At 39.9% G+C, this 23,714-nt stretch overlaps 1 protein-coding gene across 3 annotated transcripts in view; it reads right to left on the bottom strand.

Annotated features, from left to right (window-relative positions):
• Positions 1-23,714, bottom strand: part of PPM1L (protein phosphatase, Mg2+/Mn2+ dependent 1L) — a 112,261-nt gene that overhangs the window by 66,628 nt on the left and 21,919 nt on the right. The window contains exon 1 of one of the 3 annotated variants that reach the window (XM_065674662.1): positions 1,749-1,811. The exons of the other annotated variants lie outside the window; for them this stretch is intronic. The gene's annotated coding sequence lies outside the window, so the exon portion shown is untranslated. Of the gene's footprint in view, positions 1-1,748; positions 1,812-23,714 lie in introns of those variants that run through there. 3 annotated transcript variants of the gene reach the window in all.

Here is a 23,714-nt window from a genome sequence, read left to right as displayed (position 1 = left end):
GCTGTCACCCTTCGTTAGTTACAACAAAACCTATTTACACATCAGAGTAAAGGGTAAAATTGTGTACTGGCCTTCTGAAGCCCATTGTGGAATGTTTTTTCCCCCCAGACTGTGAGAACAGTTAGAAAGGAATGTCTGTGAGGGAAAGCCTGGACTATTCCCTAAAGTTAAGATCAAGGCAGTGGGGCAAGGTGGTAGTAGACACCTTCCACATTCACCGCTGTCCAGTTGCCAGCCCATGAAGAAGCAAGCAGGACAGCCAGTGAACAGGGAGATAAGGTCTATCCCAAAAATTATGCAAGTTCTGCTAAAGGACAAGAAAACTGGTACATCAAGCAGAACATACTGAAATCAAACAATAATTCTACAGTGCTATGACCTGGGAAATTCCAAAATTATACCTGATAAGGACATTGGAGTAGGATTGATACAGGCTGCAAAACGAGCCTACTGAAATGATCCTACTATACTATGGGTTTGCTGTGTCTGGGTTATTACTCAGGTATAACCCTCTCCTGGTTTTGTAGATGCCAAATTGATATCTCCATTTAATGCAAAATACAGAACAGTGAAAAGATGATTGTTTTGTTGTTGCTTTTGTTTTTTGGGGTTGGGTTTTTTTTTTGGTAGGTTTTTTGTTTGTTTTTTCTTTTTATTTAGAGTTCCCTGCAGTAAGGGTGCTGCATTAACAGCAGTCACGGACTTCCTACATTAATAAAGACCTAATATTAAGGCATTTCAGTAAGACAAGAACAACCTGCGTCTTTTGCCATGCTTACAACTACTATTGCAGCACAGTGCAACAAAAGTTTTCAAAAGCTGGCACCTCTTTAAACTGAAAAGGCCCATCAGAGGAAAGTAAAACTGTTTAAAAATAAATGATGCCCAGCCATTTCCAGAAAAGTTAGATGAGGAGATAGAGGAAGATGTTGCTCTTTCTATGATGAGAAATCCAAAGAGGTTGTTTTGTTGTTTTTGTCACAACAGTAGTAGCAAAAAAGGAGATTATTTGTTCGGGTACGCTGGGGATGAGGGTTACTATGCTTTTTTGAGACTTTATGTTCTGTTACCGCTGTAGGCTAATGCAAATCTGAAGTCTGGAAATGGCACAGAGAAGACATGATTTGTTACCCAAGAACAACATTCATCCTTAACTGGTGCCAGAATCACTTTGAAAAGGACAATTTTCTTTGCCATGGTTGTCCATTTTTTTGCAATGACGTATATACTATCAATATTTATGTTGGCACTGTACACGCCTTCGATGGGTCTGAAACATTATACACTGATAGGCTTTAAACTACACAAGAACATTTACAGAGACCACGCAACATTATTTAAGATCATTATTTTGTTTTTGCAGCAGTACAGTTGCTGAAGCTGGCACACAAGATAGAAATGACAAACCTGGTGTATACAAAACCATATCCACAATAAACCCACATTAATACAATATGTTTTAAGAAATTCTTTATCAGTGCAAGTCTGGCACTGGGCTTTATTATCCCACTGTTCAAGACAGGCATACAAATTAGATCATAATCTTGGTCCAGAGCTTCACACTGATTATTGATATGGGTCCACCATCTCAAGCCTCAGGATAGAAAACATTATGGATTGCTTAGGCAAAATGCAACACTACCCAAATGGATAAAGGTAAACTGCACAGAGACATGCTTTCTACCACCCCTGCTCAGCTTTTACAACCAAAATCACCCACCAAAATTGAAGGGTATCACAAAACTCACCCCCCATGGTATGCTCCTTTCATCTACATCCTCTTACATGAGACAAAGCAACACTTTGAAGCACCATTTAACAAGGAAAGCAAACATTTCACTGCACAAACAAGTACCACCTGGAAAAATGATACAAAGCAAAATGAGTGATGTTATGTACCTTAGCACAATCCAGCTATTCTTCAACTAGGACAAGCAGTACAGGAACCTGTAAGGCATGAAATATGTGTGTATAAAAGCTGAACAACTTAAAAAAAAAAAAAAAACAAAAAAAAAAAACCCAAGTCTTTGAATAGTCTGAATACCAAGAATCAGTACGAAGACAACTCCAAGTTTCAGAGAAATACTGCTGAAATGACACTTGGTCCAAAACAGGAGATGCACGTTTCTGCAGAACAAAAGGCTCCCTGCTGCTTCCTTCATCCTTCTATGTGTAGGCTTACAGATGCTTTTCCGTTATTAAAAGCATTTCAGCAGCAGAGACCTGTTTCAAACTGGTATCGCTTAGTCACTATTGTGTAGACAAGCAAGATGTGTTTTTAGTGACAACTACCACCGTAATTGCTGACAGCACAGAGCTGAGGATTTGCCAAGAGAAAAACAGTGCCACTACTTTAAGCCATATTTTACAAACTTTAAACCTAAATAATTTACTCCTACCTATCTGAAGTGTGTTGATCAGCAGCTACCATTTCAGTGGGAAAATGTCCTTCCAGGAGGAAGCTGTCAGACTGACTAATATGAATATAAAATTACACTATTAATTTTACCTAAGGGCAGATTTTTGCTGAATATAAACTGTCATAGCTGCTCCACTGGATTTCAGACTGCAAACTGCAATAAACAGTCAATAAAGGGATGCTCCCTTCCTGTCTCAGGAGCCAGAAGAAACGCTGAGGCAGGCAATGGATGCAGGGAAGGGTATGCATGAGAGAGAAGGGGAAAGGAGAGCACCAGGAGAGAGAACAGCTCAGAGCAGATTTATTCCTTCCCTTTCTGGGAAAACATCAGGAATAAGCACCACCCTACCTTGCTGTGACACTGCGGACAACAAGTGGTGTAAGAAGGAAAAAAGCCTAGGATGGGTTCGTTCAAAGGAAGGTCAAACCTCAACTTTTATGTATATACACATGTGTAGCATAGCAGTCTCTCAGCAGTCATCCATCCAGAACAAGCAGGAAAACTAAAATAATAATTAGAAGACCGGAATAAGAGGATATAATAATTTTAGTGAAGTCAGAAAATTTTAAGGCACTCTTGTGAATTTTAAATTTGGGCAATGCTCTGCTACCCGTGGTTTCCCAGCCACCCCTCTTAGGAACACAGCTGTACAGATTCTTATATGTTAGTATATTCAGTGTAGTACAATAAACCTCTTCCATCACAGTCAACTTGACACGGCATATATTCCTGCAAAACACGCATGAACGATATGGGAGTTTGTCGTAACTCTGTTTTATGGGTACACCTCCTGAAAGCACCTTTAATAATGTACCATATTTTGGTCTTCACCAAAGAGTTACAACTCAGTTGTGAATGCAAAGTGTATTTTATATTTATGACCTGCAAGAAACTTTATGACAAACCTACATTGAACATAGCAACTAGAAATAGTTCTTCCCCTCAAAACAAACTTAAAGGGCACCCACTCCGTTTCAAGAAAGAACCCCATTCAATACTGTTGTCAGGATGTTGGAGCTAACAAAGAGAAGAGGAATTTCTGCTTTAATCTAGCAGTCAGTTCTCATCAGCGCATATGCAAAATGTTTAATCTATATATATCCTCATAAATGGTCTTCAAGTAAACAGTTCAGCTGTGATGTTTGACCAGAACAGATAGCCTAGCAATCAACTATAAGCTATTTCAAGAGCCAAATTCTTCTGCAAACTCAGTACAAGGTAGAATTTGTAACCCTACAGCAAGCTTAGATCTCAGACATAAATTTGGCCATGCATTTGGTGTTGGAAAGAAGGATGCCAGCCATTTTCTTCCTCTGCTCCTGCCCTCCGAAGACCTGGATATGTACAGTCATTAGGCTGAGCAGAACCCATATTACTGCTCTTACTGCAGTGAAAGTCATTAACACAAAAGCTTCCCTCAAGAGCACAAAAATAGAAATGTATTTCTATTATTGAAAGAGATAAATCTTGCATGGTCAGCAAACGATTCCACATATTCTTCTGCCTCACCTCCAGACTAATGGACCAGTACCAAAGCACTTTCCCTTTCTGCCTTCTCAGATCCTCCAGGATAAATGTCAATAGCAAAGCATGGAATAAACAGTCATGTGATTTCTCTGCAGCTACTTCAAACTCAGTAAACACTTTGAAGTATTTTTTCCACCAAATCCTTTCCTCTGAATATTTTCTGAGCTTTACTTGAGTTTCTCCTCAGTGGCATTTAAAGGCTGATATGAAAACCGGTTTGATGCTTGTGCAAAGCTGCCGAGTGTGGGGACAGCAGCTCGGTGACAAGTGCGTTCTGGGGAACTACACTGTAATTTGCCTGAAACCTCTCTCCTGGAAGAAAAAAAAAAAAGTGCTCTCTGAAGGGTGGTTTTGCAAGGTGGGACTGCACCTCTTAAGTATTCGAACTCTGGGCACTGACATCTGCAGCACAGCCTGTTCACCACCAGCAACCTTACTCTATGAGCAAAAGATACTCCTCATGCCCCCCAAAAGCATTTACAGTGGTCATGTGTGCTGTGTGATTTTAAGGGGGAAATACAGGTAGTATGTTCAAGGCACAGTTCTGTTAAGTATCTATTTGCAAGCATGATGTTTATGCTTTTAATATGGGATGAAGTCAGTATGGATACCTGTATATCTGACTTGAACATCTACTGGCAATCACTTCACTGCAGCGATACCACAAACTCACTACCCCACACCACCATGGAGCTTGTATTCTTTCATTAAGGTTTTTAAAGTTATGCCTTTCTTTCCTATAATAAGCAGAAAATTCAGCAGACTAAGGCAGTACTTCTGTTCTTCCATAATGTACAAAATACCCATATGATGTGAAATCAGCAGCAAGGTACAGTATTTTCTACCTTCCTCCTCCTCTGAGTGGACAAGACATTTTAAGAGAGAACCCACTTCATACTACACATTATAAAATAGTCTTATCTCTGCTTTATAAAATCCTGTTTTAAAATCCCCAAGTAAATGTAAAATGAAGAATCTCCAGTCCGTACATTCTAAAAATAGTTCACATGTACATTATGCTATGAATAATTCCTCAGTTTAGGAATCCTGAAGTGCCTTTTAAAATTTAGACCGCATAGCCTGCAATTTGGACAAATGATATTGCTAAGGGCACTTCTATTCAGAAAGGGTAAGCCTGTATAATTTCCCCTTATTAGCACTGTTGCCAGTGCTCCATTTTTCAGGATAATTTGCTTTCGTTTCTACAATACTTTACACATCCATATTCATGGAGAATACCAAGGGGGTGTTTTCCATTCATAACTCACAGATATCTTTATACCTGCCAATTACTATACTGTAAGTCAACAGAGAACAGGGTAATCTTGTATCATCAGTCTGCTCATAAGGGATGGGAGGATTGAGCTGCCAAGGCCAGCTGAGACCAGTGTAATACAGAAAGAGGAGGTTCAGGAAAATCAGAAAGCAGTAGCAGCTGCTTCCATCAGCCTGGGTCATCCCACACTGACCCTGCATCCCCTCCACCCTGCCAGCGATCAGTCTCCTCCCCAGCAGATCCAGTCCCCAGCCACCATTCACTGTATAGGGGTCATGCAAACCCCTGCAGCACTCAGAGCCAGGCCTCATGGAGGGGCCCTCTGCCCTGGGCTCCAGGGTCCAATGCTGGCCCACCAAAGCCTCTGCCACACCTGGCCATTAGAATCATACTGCAGCTCCTCATCCACAGCTGGGACTCCCTCTGCTTCCCAACCTGCATCTCCAGCCCCTCAAACCAGTCTTTCCTAATGCCTGTAGCCAGAAGGCACAACCCTCCCTTCGCTTCCAGACTTCACCAGTCCCCTGTGACATGTCTGGTGTGTGACACGAGCCTCAGTTTTTGGAAGCAGACTTTGATGATTTCTTGATATCTGTATTTTGCTTGAGATAGTACAGCTTAAACTGTGAAGATACAAAGCATTCACAACTTCATTTGGAATAAAAATAAAATAAACAAATCTTTAAAATCTGTGTCCACTGTGTTCTTGTAGTTTAGATGTCTCAAACAGAACATCCAGAACGTTTTTGTATTTCAATCTGCCCATAAAGCAGCATAGGCAAACAATTTTTTTTAAGAGGCTAATAAAGAGCTAGGTAAATACATATTCCAGATGTAGACCATATAATTTTCTAGACATATAAACACAAAATAGTTTTAGTACAAGATAAGACAAAAAGTCCTTGAAAAACTGATCTAACCAGGACAGAAATAAACCTGGACACCTATTTGATTCACCAAGTTAATCTGGAACTTGTTTTACTTGCAATAATTGAATATTGATCTTGGCAATTACTGCTGATGAAGCTGGAGAGATGGTTTAAACATATGCCAGTGCTAATAAGACTGATTTCATCTTACATAGGCTGACCACTATGGACACAAAAGTCTTTTTACTATGAAACGCTGCTGTTACTTGCTGAATTTCTCATCTTGATTAACTTAACCCACAGTTACTTAGAAGCAATTTAAGAGTCATCCTTTAATTCACAGCTAATTGCCTAAAGGCCTAATTGCTTCCTTACATGTGAAGTCATATGGGGGGGGGAGGGGGGGTGGAGGGAGAAAAAGGAGGAAGGGAGAGGAAACGGGGAACCATTAGACTGTCATTTAAAACAGAACTTCGTGGCTCAAAGAATATCATTCTACAAACAGTGCCAAGCAACAAACCTCAAGGCAAACACATCCAACCTGGTGCGAGCAATGGGACAGACACTTGACATTATACTGAAGCAGCTGAAAAAGTATACCATAGGAGTTCTCGGGGAATCTGTCTTCAGGTATGGTGAACAAAAACCCAAACTCAGTGAGCATCTGTATTTCAGAAAGCAATATCCAAGTCACAAGCAGTGACATCTCTTCAGGCTGATGTACTACCAAGCATTCGAGCTGTCTGTGAGCACTAACCAGTCAGATTATTCAATTCACAACAAATTTAAGAAGAGTGAGCGTGTATATAGTAAATGCACCAAAAAGGACTATAAAAATGTTACTTCCCTTAGTCGTTACATAATAAATCTTAAAAAGCCATTCTCTTTTCATTTATTCTTTTCTTATGAAAACCACAATTATTCCAGCAACTCAACACGCTATGCTCTAGCAATTTGTAAATGAAAAACTGAAATGCTGTTCATTAAGGCAGGCAAATTAAAACAGACTATATTTATCACACTGCTTGTACGAAGTAAGAGAAAACTGCATGTTTATCTCCCTGAACGTAACTAAAGCGGCCCCAAAGCTGTAAGTTTAACTGCTTCTGGAAGTTAGTCATAGCAGTTCCCGTCAAACAACTTTCTGAAGCTTTATCCCTTTTAAAAAATTTTAAACTCCTCAACAGAAAAAAAGCCCACGAATCTAAAATTGCCCTCCTTTCTACAAGATGTTGCACTTAAATTGCTGAACTTCCATTAAGATGCTGAAAGGATGACCTCCCAAAAATAAATAGATCTGTTTCAGGCCACAGAACAATAAAATCAAATGTATGCAACTAACTGGGATATGGTTCAGATAAATTGCAGAAATGAGAGGAAGCACATGATGCCGAGGAGAAGGACATCTGGGATCTGGGGCTTTTCAAGGAAACAGCTCTAAAACAAGACCTGTATCTCCTTGAGGGAATAGCTCTGATAATTAATTCCTGGTGGTGATGGTAGAGGAGAAATAACTTTAATATATTCTGCCATCGATTTTCTTTTCTCTTGCCCTATAATAAAACACTTCAATATCAATTTTGAGTCCCTAATAAAAACACACAAATTCAGAGATGGATTACAGACAGATCAAACACTCTTAATCCATAATTATATTTCCCACTGCATAACCAATATCAGAAAAATGTATCTTGCACTTGTCTGTGGTTTTGTTATAAAAGTGTATAAAGAGAAAGGTTGAAGCTTGTTCTGAAACACTAAGTAGGATTTACAGGGTATCCAGTTACTCGTGGCAGAGAATTCTGTAGTAAATAATTAGCCATTTACTCGCCAAAGTAAACCGATCAAAATCTAACACAATATAAGTAATTACTGTAAGTGAGCAATAGCACCAAGGAATTTGGGAATACCAGGAGTGGTTGGGCTGTGGAGGAGTGACTGGGATGTTAGGCAAGCAGCAAGCACTGGGAGCAATACTCACACCATGGCACAGATCACAACATGCAGCACCAAATACAGCATTTAAAATTGCTTAGCATGAGCTGAGCAGAAAGGTGCTGCTAAAAGGGGGTTGAGTGCATGCTTGATATATGCCAAAAAAACATTTAACTGCAAAGAACACCAAGGTGCACAATCAAAGATGATATCAAAGAGCTAATGCATAGTATAACATATAAAAAGCTTATAGAATTATCAAAAAGAAGAAATGGAAATTCAAAGAGCTGAACGTTGAACTGCAGTAGGTTTTCCTGCTGAGATTTTGACGTGTCGTGAGATGTCTTCTACCATTTCCAGCAGAAACAGTCAACGTTGCTCCAGCATTTATTTTTTACCTTGGCAGGTAACTACCAGGATATGACCAGGATGGGTATCCTCCGGATGAAGGAATAAGGTCACAGTTCTGAAACAGACAGCCGCCCATGGGACATTTGGGAGTCTTGTAAACTGCCTAGTTAATGACCTTCATGTTCACATATATATGTCCACAGATTATAGCATGCCACAGTTCAAGATGTTACCCAGCTACCATGACTAATTCCTTCTGCTCACTTGGCTGCCTCTGCTCCACAGAGGAGACAGCCATTTTTCTAATAAAATTTAAATATTTACTCACCCATCCTGCATATTTTGTCTTTGCTTTCAAAAAATATCTTTGCAACATCGGTTCAGTTTCTAATGTTTCTGCTGACCTAGATCTATTCAGGACTCCAGAAAACCATAATCAAAACTTAAAGCAATAACAAGGCTTGCCCCTCTCCTATACAAATCTACATAAGTTTAAATGGCCATATTTTAAATCCTTTAGGTGATACTGTAGGTTTAAAGTACCTCTTTGAAATCTGAAACCGTATTTTTTAGTTTGGTCAAATTCTCTGGCAGTAGCAATTATCAACTACCACTCCCTACAAACCCTGGAAAGGCCTATTTTGTTCCTCTGAATCTGAAAGACAAGAAGACTAAAAACACCTTCTTCAAATCTGCCCAATGCAAATCTCAAATCCTAGAACAGAACACAGGTAACATTTCTTAGACATGAGAATGTTTTTCCAATTTTTCTTCTTGCTATTGTATGCAAAGACCATTTAGGGGCATACAGTAAAGCATTGTTAAGCATACTGTATCCCAAAAAGTGCTGTCTGAACAAATCCTACTGGCCTCTTGGCTCTACTGCCCATAATCTAAATGGTGTAAGACAAGTTCCTGATCCTGCAGGATACCAATTCAGAGCCTGCAGAGGTTATGCTGACACCTTCCTAGTACCCACGCCCCAGGGATTTGCAGCACAGCCTACTTTCCTCTTTTTAAATGACAGAAACCTCAGCTGGGCCACCCCCCAAGTGCACAGTGACATAGATGGCTCTTCCCAGAATAGATGCGGAAAGGGCTGCAGAGCAGGGTGCTGGCAGCCCAGAGATGCACGACTGGTGTGGGCTTTGCAACATGAATACAAGGCACACAGGGAGAAAGCTAGCAAGTGCCTAGCCTGAAAGTAGGCCTTCACTTGCTAATAAATTGTGCATACAGCCATTGTAAAACGAGCTGCTTTGCAACACGGATTAGCCTGCTCTGGATTCAAGCAGAAAGTCACATGCAATGCAAACTAACACAATTTTTTTATTTATATGTATTCCCTAACAAGAAAAATTAAACCCACCCAAATTTTAAGTAATGAAAACTACTTGGTTGCATGGTAATCTTATTTCTATAAATTAATTAGGCTTATTCCAAACCTACTTGGGAGAGAGTGCAGCTTCAACGGTAATGTGACAGGACAGTCAACCTCCACGCTGTGGTAGGGAACCCCACGCAAGGCTGCTGGCCCTCCCTGGGAAGAGGGTGCATCATCCCTGCACCCACCTCACTTCTATTTCACACTTCCCCAGGTTTCAAAAGGATTTTTAAAGGGTGATACTTCATTACAGTCAGGTGCAGAAAGTCAATATCTAGTTTGAGGTAAGAATTCACTCACAGGACACTTGTGTGTCAGTATCAATTTGCTGGTAGGACAGTGATGATGGAGTGCAATCCTACCTGAAGCTTTCACATAAACTTTAAAGAAGTTTTGAGTCACAAAATTAATCACAAGCTGTTACATCTGATTAAAGATGGCTCTTATGGCTCATAGTGATAGAAAGCTTGATTCAGGATTGACTAGCAGTAAGCTGTATAAATTAATGACGAAATATTTTAGATGTTTATCTGTTCCACAGTCTAGTTTTATGCTCATCATACCTGCAGTGGAACATATTTCCTTTGCATCAGTTAACAAATATTACTTCCAGCAAAACAAACAACAAACAAACACCCCCCCCCCAAAAAAAAAAACACTGCAGAAAATTGATTATATTCTCATTTGTCACTTGATAACAACTTGATAACATTTGTCTCTAGCTAACACCACCAATTCACCTTTTAAAACCACTTCCCACTTACTTGTGGAAACACATGTAACCCACACTACAAACCACCTGGCAACACAGGTATTAACACCAAACTAAGCAGAGAAGCCAGATTCGAAGCTGAGGTTCCCTCCAGCCACTGAATTGGTTTTCCCAGCCACTGAAGAAAAAATAACTCCAATTGCTCTCACAGAAAAACCAATACAGTTCCAGTTCAGCAGCTTAAAACCAAGTGGCCCCATAGGTAAACAGACTTCCAAGTTGATACTGAAATGAACTTTAATGAGACCAATAGTACAGTAACCTACATAAAAACAATCTTTATTTTGGGTTATTAATTGAAAAAATTGTTTAAAAGGCGCATATTTTTGCGATCAATAGTACCCTTATTTTAACCTAGACTGTAGTATCTACAGGCCTCATGTTTGGTGTATTTGTATTCAAACAACTGTAACACTAGGAAGAGTTTTTCTCCCTCACTTCACAGATGGGGAAATGAAGCACACAAAAGTTAAATAATTACCCTAGGTCACACAGGAGCTCTGTAATGGAGAAGAGGCTGGCTAGTGATATAATTACTGTGCCAATCTGCCTCTCTGGTGTACACAATAAAGGCACTAGTTACAGGCTTGTAAAGTTAATGTAAGAGTGGATTTAATGCGGCAGCATACCCCATGTAACATGATCTTAGTTTATTTTCTAAAATATCCAGTTCTTCATTCTGAAGAATTATTTTGTGTGCTTCTCTTACATGTAACATAGTCCTGAACAAACACAACCTTTGCTGTTTAATTATCACAGTAAATGTTTTAGGATCAAGGCAAACAAAAGCAGGAATAGTGATGTAGCTGTAAAAGCCACTGAGGACAGAAGTTAAGAGACGTTGCCCCAGGTTTCCAGGCTCAGCTCACTGACCTGCATGAGGTCAGCCTTACACTACACTCAGCTTCGAAGGAACACATTAAAAGCTTTCTTGCCTTCACAAGGCAGGTTAAAAAACACTTGAGATCATTTCAGACCCCCCTAAGAGGAGCTGGCAGTAACATTTTGGAACTTTAAACATATTGAAGAGGTTGAACTACTAAACCTCTCAAAATCAGTGGCAAGAAACATAATTACAAGAGAAATCTATTAGGCAAGGCTGCATGCAGCCTTACATTAGATTCACTGTATATACACAGACTTTTATCCTAATACTGCGTTTGATGCATTCCTACAATGTGATTTATTTTTGAGCCTGTTATCAACTCAAAGTTATGTTCCCAGGTCCAGGAAGCCTTTAAGAGAAGGATTTTGCCAGACTGCCCATTTTTTTGCAGTTTTACCATATTCTCAACAGCCAGAGACTGTTCAACAGAAAAAGCAAAGACATGAAGAAGGCAGTAGTGTTTGCTATTAATTTGTAAGATTACAAGAAAAAAGTTTCAATAGTACATACTACTTAATTATATTTAATATTAATGTTATCAGGAAATATTTATTCCCAGACAGTTAATTCCTTCAGTTTGATAGCAAGAGAAGAAACTAGTCGATATGTAAATACAAAACCAACATAACATTTCAGCAGGTACAAGCATGTCGGGGGAAATGCAAATTTTCATTAATCAACAGGAAACAGCAAAGAGAGACACCAACGCCCTTCAGAAGCTATCCAACTATAACCACGTCGTTTTCAGCTTTGAGAGACAAGAATACAACACAATGTTTCATACTCACAAGGTAGACCTTGTGAAGAAAGGAAAGCTGAAATTGATACAATTGTGGAGAACAACGGGGTCCTGTGATCATTTATTTCAAATTTCTAGTAGTTCCTAGGGAACTGCCTACATCACAGGCAGATGATTTTATATTCTCTAAATTAAAAAGACCCACATCCAAGTGGAAAGCCATGAAAGGATCCATTCCCAGACTGGGAATAAAGTCTCGTACTTATTATGTAGCTTTATTTCAACACATAAGCCCCAAAGTGTTCACTCTTCATATCCTGAAGCCACTCACAATTAAATGTCACTTGGCAGTTTTCTACTCCTCATATTTTACTGCCTACAGGAGAGCTAGCTTTAAATATTTTCTATCATTAACCATTTAGCCAGATAAATCCTCAACCCTATGATATCTAATTTGTGCCCATCTGTCGTGGTTTAAACAAAAGTCATCCATAAATCATGCAGTCACTCTCTCACTCCCCCCCTTCTTGCCCTCCCCCTACTCCTGGAGGGACAGAGAGGAGAATCGAAAAGAATGCAACTCCCATGGGTTGAGATAAGAACAATTCAGTAACTAAGGCGTAACACAAATCACTACTACTATCACCAATATTAATAATGATAAAGGAAATAACAAGGGAAGAGAATGCAACACCTCACCACCAGCAGACTGATAACTCACCCAACCCCACCTGACCGAGCACCAAGTGATACCTCGTCCAACCCTTCAGTCCTAGCCCTTCCGGGTAACTCTCAGTTGCATCCTGGGCGTGATGTGCTGTGGTATGGAATACCTCTTTGGTCAGTTTGGGTCAGGTGTCCTGTCCCTGCTTCCTCCCAGCTTCCCCTCCTCCCTGGCAGAGCATGAGACTCAGAAAGTCCTTGGTGAGACTAAAACATTTGTGTTATCAGCTCTGTTCCCAGGCCAAAAGTCAAAACACAGTGCTGCACCAGCAGAAGGAGAAAAAATAACTGCTACTGCTGAACCCAGGACACCATCTGTCTTGAAATGATTAGAGTCTAATTTAGTGAATTCATTGGGCTTGTATTAGACTGTTTCTGAATTATAATGATCAAACATCAGCAAAAGTACTGGTAGATGCTAGATGGGATTGTGAGAGATGCTGATTCCCGTAAAGATCTGCAAGAGGGAGACATACAGATCTGATGGAGTAGCAAGGTTCGGCTCAGGTGTGGGAAATTCACTACGGCTGTCTGGCACTGGCTGAATAGTTAAATATTTATTTTTCTCCCAGTTCTAAAACACTGCAAATGTGTCACTATATTACCTTACCTCTCCTCAAACATCACCAGATGGCATTAGATTATATGGGGATGTAATTAAAACATTCCACTGGACCAAGTTACTCTGCAAACAAAAAGTGACACTAAGATGAATTTACTCCCATCCTCTCTAAATACCTAGGTAAAAAACAGTTTTTACAGAAGGTCTCTAACAACCAACGCCCATTTCTGAATACTAATAATTAAATAAAAGGCTCTTTTGTCAAAACAGCCAAGTCTGCCTCAAGTTGGCTGACATTCCAGCAACAGAATAAGGAGGTGAACAGAGCAAAACTCTCCCCAAAACAACTCCCTTCTATGAAGATACCATGCAAGGCAGGCAGATTTGAGATTTTTGATATTTTTCTGTTTTGCACATATAATGCATTGTTGTTCTTTGCCTTCTTTTCTTTTACTCACTGTACTCAAGCACAACTGCTTTCTACTGGGCCAGTACTTGTGCTTTCCACAAAGACAGAGGTTTGTTCTACTGACTGGGCATAGAACTCCATCAAAATAGACAGAGCTGATTTAGACTACCTATCCAGGTAGTCTAATTAGATCCACAAGGCAGATCAAGGGAGGAAATTCTCCCCCTCTACTCAGCTCTTGTGAGGCCCTACCTGGCCCCCAACGTAAGAAGGACATGGACCCACTGGTGCGAGTTCAGAGAAGGCCACAAAGGTGCTTAGGGGGCTGAAGCACCTCCAGGGAGACCTTAGAGCAGCTTTCCAGTACAGGACATGTAGGGATTGGACAAGTGGGAATGGCTTTAAACTAAAAGAGGATAAGATTTAGATGACATATTAGAAAGAAGTTCTTTCCTGTGAGGGTGGTGAGGCACTGGTACAGGTTGCCCAGAGAAGCTGTGGAACTATTCTGTGATTCTATAAGGTGTCAAAGCAGTGTAAGAAAATTCCTAACTCTCTTGCCATGTAAGAACTGTTGAATCTGAAACAACTGGATGCACAGTATAACTAGACTGCCTATAGGCAGGAAACTTTACAAAGAGCTGCAAAACAAGGAATTTATTCATTTGGCATCACATAAAACAAATTCAACTACACTTTTTACCCCTGTCCCCAAACTGTGTTTCACATTTGTAGTACTAAGTGATAAACTAGTACAATAAATCTAGCCAGGCAATGAATAATTACCTTTGCAGCAAAGGAATAAATCAGGACTCAACAAGCACAGTCAGATGCTGCTACAACAGTGAGCAGACAATGTGAAAAGCTGACAAAACCCACAAAATATTTGATTAAGTTTTGTAGTGGCTTTTAATAAAATATTATATTACTGTTAGTACCTATTTCTATACCAGTCCCTGTTCTGTAAACAGCATTGAGCTCCTCTGTAAGACTGCACACTCATCCTATAACTTACATACCACAATTCACTTGAATAAAACCAGAAAAACCTCCTCCCAGATCCGTGCAATTTGTGTAGAAATCCTACACAGAGGTAAGAACAAAGGCAATGGGACTTCAGGACTCTTTCGCAGCAAGAAAAGCCAAGCAGGAGAGTACCACGAACAAGACACGAGCTGATGTAACCATAGAACCAAGACTGACAGTCCTAAGAGCTCAATCAGACAGTAGGAGAACTCAGTATTAACAACATGCCTGGAAAAAACAATGGAGCCAAGACCGTATTAATGACTGGGAATGGACTGGAGAAAGTGCCTCGCCATTTACTTTGAAGCAGGCATTCATACCTATTAACTGGCTGGGAAACACCACAACAGGAAAAAACAAAAGTAAGACAAAACCTTTTGCAAGGAAATTGAAGAGCATGTGTCAAAGTGTTGCAAAATTCAGCCCTCATATATGTATATATATAGAGAGAGAGAGAGAGAGAGACCATCAGTCAGGGAAATTTAATAGTAACAGTGACAGATGATCAGGACTTGGCCAAGAACACTGACATCTTAGTTCAGAGAGAACACAGGGTGAAGTTTGAACATTTTACCTTTAGCTGTAGAAGCAGATAAAGAAGGGCTGAGAGGACAGCTCCCAGGGACTCTCCTCCCAGGACATGGGGAGAGTAAGACTAAGTAAAAAAAAACAACCCCAAACCAAACCAAAAACCCACAACAACCCAGACCCAGGAACAGAGGAGACATAAAAGCACCCTGAGGTCCAAACACTGTATCAGTTTGTCATGAGGTCAGAGACAGCTACAAAGAAGATCAGAGAGATGAAGTTTTAGGAAGAAGGATGCTGTCAAGATAATTTGCAGAACTTGCGTAAAAACATAACTGAGAATTTAATGGTTTTGCTATAAGCCCTACTGCACCGAAACCAGGCTACAGGAAGGGCAACAATGATGAGGAAAAGCTAAATGAAAATTTACTTGGTTTTCCTTGCATGTTGAGGCTAGTAACTGCTGGCATTTACCTACCTGGCACACACACACCTGCTGTAACAAGGCAGATGTGTCACAGAACTATTTTAGGTGTTGTTGGGATAGGACAAACTAAGCTTGCAAGGGCAACACTCAAGTTTGACTTAGTTCCACCAGAACAATGAACTCCCATCTATTAGGTCAAGGCTTTGTTTTAAGCCGTTCCCCAGCATGGCAGCATCGTAGCTCTAAGGAGACCAAGAAAACCCATCAGGCTGTCACAATACATCAGCATTTAAATTCTGAAGACAGGCTGAGAAAGTTGGGGCTGTTCAGCCTGGAGAAGAGAAGGCTGCCTGGAGACCTCATAGCAGCCTTCCAGTATCTGAAGGAGGCCTATAGGGATGCCAGAGAGGAACTCTTCATCAGGGACTGTAGCGATAGAACAAGGAGTAATGGGTATAAACAGGGGATGTTCAGGTAAGATATAAGGAAGAAGTTCTTTACTGTGAAGGTGCTGCGGTACTGGAACAGGTTGACCAAAGAAGTGGTAAATACTCCATCCCTGGCAGTGTTCAAGGACAGAATGGAGAGAGCCTTGAGCAACATGTTCCAGTGTGAGGCATTCCTGGCCATGACAGGGTGTTGGAAATACATGATCTTAAGATCCTTTTCAACCCTAACTATTCTATGATTCTTAGAACTTCAGCCTCTTCCAGAGGACAGCATGCTCCACCCATTCTACAGCAGCAAATGGATGTACATTTGATACAGTACTAGAAAGTTTCTTCTCTGTTGAAATTTTTGTATACATTTATAGCACTCAGGGTTTTTTGGAAAGCATTAAAACAGTTTTGCTAAGTGTAACTCAGTTCCTATGCCTACAGTCTCTCATTACGGGTGTTCTAGCAATGTGGTTTAATCCCTCACTCTCCAGATTCTTTAGAAAACAACATGCTTACAATTTATTATAATGCTTATTGACAAGCAACCTGTTTAAAGCAAGATTATATTCACATAAGGTTTATGGGGGGGAGAGGGGAAATTAGTTTCTTTACGCTCTAGAAAGAAAACTTATAAAACTATGATAATAAAACCATGCTATTCTTTCTAGAATGGTGTAATTTGAGAGTTTAACTGATTTTCCAGGGAATCGATTGCAAGATCAGAGGTTCATTATTTGTTAACTTAACCTCTCCAAAATCTTGACTTCATATCAGGTTGAATGAATTCTAAGAAAACAGCAACTCTAATTTAAAATCTCTCTTTGAGCCCTTATAACTGTAAAGTACATAGAATTTTCAGCCCTGAAATTTGTAATCTGAAGCCATTTTCAGGGCAAAAGTGATTCTTATTAAGTTGTTTATCTATTTCTCAGTCACTAACAGGCTGACTGCCTAATGTCATTCAACATACACTTAACACAAAGACACCTCTTTTTTGTTCGGTACTCAACAGATTGAAGTATAAAATAATTTTTATTGTGTTCACTGCTATTTCTACAAGTCCTACTACGAATTAAGTGGTAATAAAGTGATACTGCTATGTATGCTTTGTTGCAGGCAGGTCTGTCTTAAAGTTCTTTTAAACGAAGTTGGAAGAGACATTCACCTCTAGTTTCACAAATACAAGAAACAACTTTTCTCCCTTTCAAAGTTACACTAGCACCTGTTATTTGTGGACTGGAGGTGATTTGTGCTGGACCTAGCATGATCCCTGAGCTAAATATTTACAATGTAGATAGCACAATGTATTCTGGAGAAAAATCTTTAGCCTCTAAAACTTGATGCATCAGTGTCATCACTGGTTTAAAATTAAGTGACAGTACCATCCTAACAAGACATTTTGGACTGCAGGTGAGGCAGACAAACCCAGCAAATTCTGTGCTCTGAAGTGGGAATAAAATAGCATGCTAAGAAATCCATCTGCTGAAGTGTTAAAAACTTTTCATCATACACTTTTGCTGTGTCTGGCAAGATTAACAATCACACTTCTCTTAAGATACATGGAGGAAATACTTAAAACAATATAATTTACGTAACCCATGATAATTTTCAAGTGAACTTGCTATATGCGAAGCATTTATTTTCCTGGCTGGATTTTTGATCTGATACTGCAAAGCAGGCAAGCACTTTTACAGATACACAAACCCTAATCTTGAACCAAACACTGTTGCTCTGGAATGCTGCAACTACCGCTAACAACAATCTGAGGCCATCAACAACACAGAGAAACTTCTCCTATCCTAATGACCTCTGCAATTTGAACCTTCCTCTGGCACTCATCTCACACTACAGCAAATAGTATTTTAAAAGTAATTTGGCTCCTCTTCAGCCAGCTTGTGAACTTTTATTAACTTCTATTTAAACACATTATTAAAGCACAAAGTAAGAACAGCCTGTATCTTCTCCATGGAGGTATCATATAATTTTTATGCAGAATGATCTTGACTGCATTGGCTGTCTTATTATTATTATTCAAAAAAATTGAGTTATTTCCCTTTTATTTTGCTCTGCCTGATTTTAGTCATAGATTGGAAGCAGTAAGGAATCTTCAATATCAGTTACTAAATTATTGTCAGCTGATCCATGTAACTCAGACTGATTCCACTGAACACAGAGACCAAATCACCACACTTAGACAAAAATACACTTTACAAAGACCCAGCATAGACAATTACTCACTTTAGAAATAAGCAAACCTCAACCCAGTCACTGAATAGCTTTATTCCCTCAGGTCCGAGACTCATCAGATCAGAGCTGATTGCCACCTAGCACTCAGTTCCTTTTGCCACAGAGTAGTAAAACTAATTAACCCATCTTTATTACTACAAGAAAATGCAGTGATTAAGGCCTTATTTATAAACTTTACAGCTATTATTAGATAATCTCCGACTTTCCTAATTTTTCTCTGTTCGGAAGAGACAACACAAAGAAAACGTCAAATGGAATGCCTGCTTTTACATTAAAGGAATTAAAAATTAATAAATATGGATGAGATGATGCCAAACAGGTCAAGATGCATGAAAGCCCATTTGGAATGCCACACATTTTCAATTGCAAAATTAAAATACACCAAAATACCAACATTCTGTGAAACCTGATCAATGAGGCCAAGAGAACAAAACGTAGTAATACATCATTTCAGTAAGACTAAAATTTATTGGTATGTTAAGTATTGGCTCAAATGAAGACAGAACCTCAGCTCTAGCTTCAACTCTGAACTAAATTTATAGCAATATCACATGCAAGTAAGCAAATACAGGAGTAATACCTATATACCTAGGAGATACTATGTATTTTACAACTAGATCATGTAAAAATGAAGGAATAATATGACACGGATTTTGTCTGTTGATTTTTTGGGGAGTTTATCACCATCACCTTGCTTTAGAGATGAACCAAATACATAATGGCCTGGCACAGCAGAAACAGCACCTAAGATCCCTCATCCTCTGCTGCATGGATCTCATTTATCCCTAGGAACTCCTATTCCAAATACTGCTAGGGAGTTAGACCCTTTTCTCTTTCAGTGACACAGTTTTTCTAGGAACATGTTACTCCATTTTAGCCTCCTTCTGTCTGTAAAAGGCTACTGCTTACTGTGCAAGACCAATGCTAAAGCATTTGTTAACATTAAGAATTCTGTGCAAATTCAAAGATGCACAAACAGCGAACAGCTTTCTTTCGATCAGAGCAGTTGTTTCAACACAGAAGATTTAATTTCACACAGGAGACACGCACACATCGAGGGAGGTATTTCATCGAGAAGACATTCTGCAAGGCAGTTTTAAAAGACCCCAGAACTGCCAGGTTATGGCACATCACTTGAGTTTATACAGGCTTTGTGACAGGTTGCTTAAAGTCAGTGCCAGGAGACACATGTATCTTTTCAAACTGAATTCATGGAGCTCAAAATATAAAGGCTTTGCAATGCTATATTTTACTTGCCTTCTAATGGCTGGAAGGAGAGAAGTGCTGTTACTCCTGCTGCCAAGATTCTTCAGCTCTAAAAGTGCAGCAGCTACTTTTAGATCAGAGAGTCCTTAGATTCAACCCCCACAAAGTTTCTTCTCTATATATTATGCCTGTTTTGGAGCGTTGTAATGCTGTTAGCTCTGTAATGAATATTAATATAGCCTTTGGGGAGATTTGTTCTGTCTCTACTATGCCTTGCATGTTATAAAGCACTTTTAAATCTACAGTAACAGTTTATCATATCAGAGACAAGCAATTCATTGTACCCCAGCACAATGGATACACACACAAACCCATGCACTCAAACACCACCTTAATCACCTCTCCTGCCTTCTTCCCACGGAACATACCCTTTTGCAAGGCATGAACTATGGTTGGCTTCTACTGCTGTAGTTTAAAAAACAAACCACACAGAACAGCAGCATCGCTTGTCTCCCACACCTCTGCGACATTTCGGAAGAATCAGTTACTTCCCCCAAGGCTTCCCAGACTGACCCAAACCCACAAGCAGTTTAATGTCCAAAACCAGACATACAAAGAAAAAAGAAAAAGAATACAGCAAGAGGTCAACACTGAATACTTGTGACATCAAAGCTGGAGGAGCAAAGGAAACCTTCGGAGGAAGGGAAACGTTTGAGAAAGAACAGAAAACATATTTCTGACACAGGTGTAAGAAACACACAGAAAGATGGGCGGGGTGTAGGAAACAGCAGAGAATGAGTCACAGAAATACTTGAAGATTGACCCAAGAAGCCTATCCTGAGGCCCCGCCCTTGCAAGAAAAAACAGGTTCTTGACATCACATTCACCCTCACAAAACAAGTACCTGAAACTACAGCGTTTCAATTGAAACCCAGCTCAGCAGCGGGCCCTGCCCCACAGCCCCTCTCATCCACTCCCACTGGCTCAGACCTGTAAATACCAGCTGATAAAAAAAACCTTCTGCCAGTTTAGCTTCCTGAAGGAACTCCTGACTGCCAGTGAAGTGTCAGGGCAGGAAGAAGACAAGATCAGAGCAACAATGAGGGGAAGTAGACGCTTTTAGATCAGCTTTGACACCTTGAACCCACATCCTGGTTACTTCCACTAAGCAACTTGCTATTTAGCAGATGAGCTACGATCAAGCTACCTTGGTGAGAAGCAAAACCCACTTTTGTAATTTCCGTCATCCAGCTGGAACAAATGACTGCATTTTTTACCTCAGAGCAAAGCAGAGCTGTGTGCTGCAGCCACGGAGAGAAGCTCCAACTGCTAAAACCCCAGTATCATGCTCCCTTGCACTGCTTGTGGTCACCTGGGGTTAGATCTCAATGAGCGCCAGCTGGTAGCTATGAACTAATTAGCTGGCTTTAGCTAACTTCACTGCATAGAACACACAGCTGGTTAGAAAAAGTACTCTCATCTAGGTGGAGAAGTTGTGTAGGGGTTTATACCGCTTTCTTCTTCTTTTGCTGTGGTAAATCAGGCTATAAACAACAAAAGCAAACCCCACAAAACCACATATTTTTTGCCTTAGTGAGGTATTATCAACCTAGCTGCATAAACCAACCTCATTTCAATTCAGTCCACTGACAAGGTGGTGGGTTTTTATTAGGACAGTGCCCAAGGGGAGCTGTGGAATTAGGAATGCCCCCACTTTTTTCTTGTAGCACAGTAAAGCTGTGGAGGAAGCAAAGTCCATGGAGAGTTAATCTAGCAGTGAGACAGAAAACTTTTAACTGTAGTGTTTCGAGTGTCCAGAAAAAGGAGAAAGCAAGTAGGGTAGGCAAAAGGCAGCTACACCAGTTAACAGGCTAGATGCAGCGTAAAACAGGACACCCTACGCTAGAGGATTTTTAAGACCTGTATGTGGATGCAAAGTAATTTAGAGCAAACAAATTAAACGTCAATCTACCAGAACCTCTGCATATAGATGAGCCTTAAGAAAATACAGGCTATGGTCTGTGAAAGACTGGTTAGAGCTATTTTTGATGAACTTGAAAAGAAACCTACTCTGTGATTCTAAATCCAAAGCAGGAAACTACACATATGGCAAATTTCCTGATGATACCTGGTCTAACTTTATATTACTCACTGCAGATTAGTGCTTTTTACATTGTGTCCAGTAACTGAAATGTTCTACTGTTTCTTCTTTTTAAAGAAGGTACACCATACTCCAAGAGCCACCAAAATGCATGTATTTACCATATTAAAGATTTTCTATAGATGTCAGACAAATGTTTTGACACAAAATTTCAGAAATATTAAGACATTTTTCTTTCTACTAGTTTAAAAGCACTACTGCTGCAGGTGTTTCTCCAAGGCAGAGAATGCTAGGACTACTTGGGAGTTTGAGATCTCTTTTCATGATGCTGGCATTTCTTTCTCATGCTGGTTCCTACCACATCTGCCCATTTTCCATATCTGCATCCCTAAAAGGCTAATGATCTGGTGATGATATTTGATCAGCTGGAAATATGTAACTCTTGAACTGTTTCCTCAGGTTTTCTTAAAAAAATCCCCCAATTCATAGGACTAATTCAAATCTGTTACACATTTGAAGAGCACCTGTTAAAATACAATTTTCATTACGTTTTCATCCACAGAGTTTGGTTCTGTTTACTAGTAACTTATCAATGGCGTCAAAACCTGATAAATGAAAGCAAATATCCTACTGTGTCTTGTGAAAATGTTTGCTGACCTCCAGCCTCCAGTGGAACAGCAGTTTGAATTTCAGACTTCCCTGTATTTCATTCTTGCCACAATGGCATCTGGATTTAGCATGAAAATTAAATGAACTATTGTCAATTTTTGCTGTGTTAAGTCTTCTGCAAACATCTTATGTCCAATAGCTGACTGAGGATTAATATTTCTTCATGTAAAGGCTTGGACTTCACTTGTGAGCAAGTGTATATGCACATGTGTTTGTGTGTAAATACCTGTATCTAATATATACTCCTCATCCTACTGACTATCAGACTAAAGCTAAATACATACAACCCAAGAAAGCTGACTAATAAATACATTTCTTCTAACACTCTGACACTTGATGAGCATTTCCAGTTAAGGATGTTCCCTCTCTCCAGACTGCAACTCTAACTGAACAGCAGGAGAATTATTGTAGACATGTAGGTTTGTCACCGAGAAAGAATTAGGTTGCATTTACTTGTACCATTTGTCATAAAATAATTGTGGCCTTTCTGACAAGACAAACCAAGGACCATTTCTTGGAAAAGATTTATTTACATACATATAAAATCCTGCCTTGGAAGAAATACATATTTAATTTCATGCATATTTAAGCATTCCAACTGGATGTTAATGCATCACAAAGAAAGAAAATTTTCTGCCTTGCAATGTAGTCCAAAGGAGCAGTTACTTGTGACCACAGCCTGAACATGCTGTCACATATTCACATATGGAGTTAGGTGTTCCAGAATATGGCAGTATATGTTCTCCCAGTTACAAGCAGATGAAGAGGGCTGTACACTTCTGTGCAGTTTTCTATGCACAAGAAAGCAAAAAGCTGATGGGGAATAACATCATGTTAATGCCGACAAGAGGGGTTAGCATCAGACCACAACCCAGTGACATACTGCTACAGACATCCTACAGAGCTACAGAAAAATCTCAAACTGGAAAATATTCAAACAAAAAAGCATGCATGAACAAATTGATACATTCCAGTGAGGTATGGGAACTGTTTGCCCAGAGAAGTTGTGGCTGCCCCATCCCTGGCAGCATTCAAGGCCAGGCAGGATGGGGCTTTGAGCAACCTGGGATAGTGGTAGGTGTCTCAGCCCATGGCAGGGGGTTGGAACTAGATAATTTTTAAGGTCCCTTCCAGCCCAAACTATTCTATAATTCCATGATGATGGTGATTTCCAGGTGTTTGGAAGTCAGTGCTGCATTGGGAGGCCAGAACTTCAC

The sequence above is a fragment of the Lathamus discolor genome, chromosome 3, assembly GCF_037157495.1.
Source record: "Lathamus discolor isolate bLatDis1 chromosome 3, bLatDis1.hap1, whole genome shotgun sequence".
NCBI classification, from domain to species: domain Eukaryota; kingdom Metazoa; phylum Chordata; class Aves; order Psittaciformes; family Psittacidae; genus Lathamus; species Lathamus discolor.
Note: the sequence above shows the minus strand (reverse complement) of the source record. Positions and strands in the feature narration are given on the sequence as shown.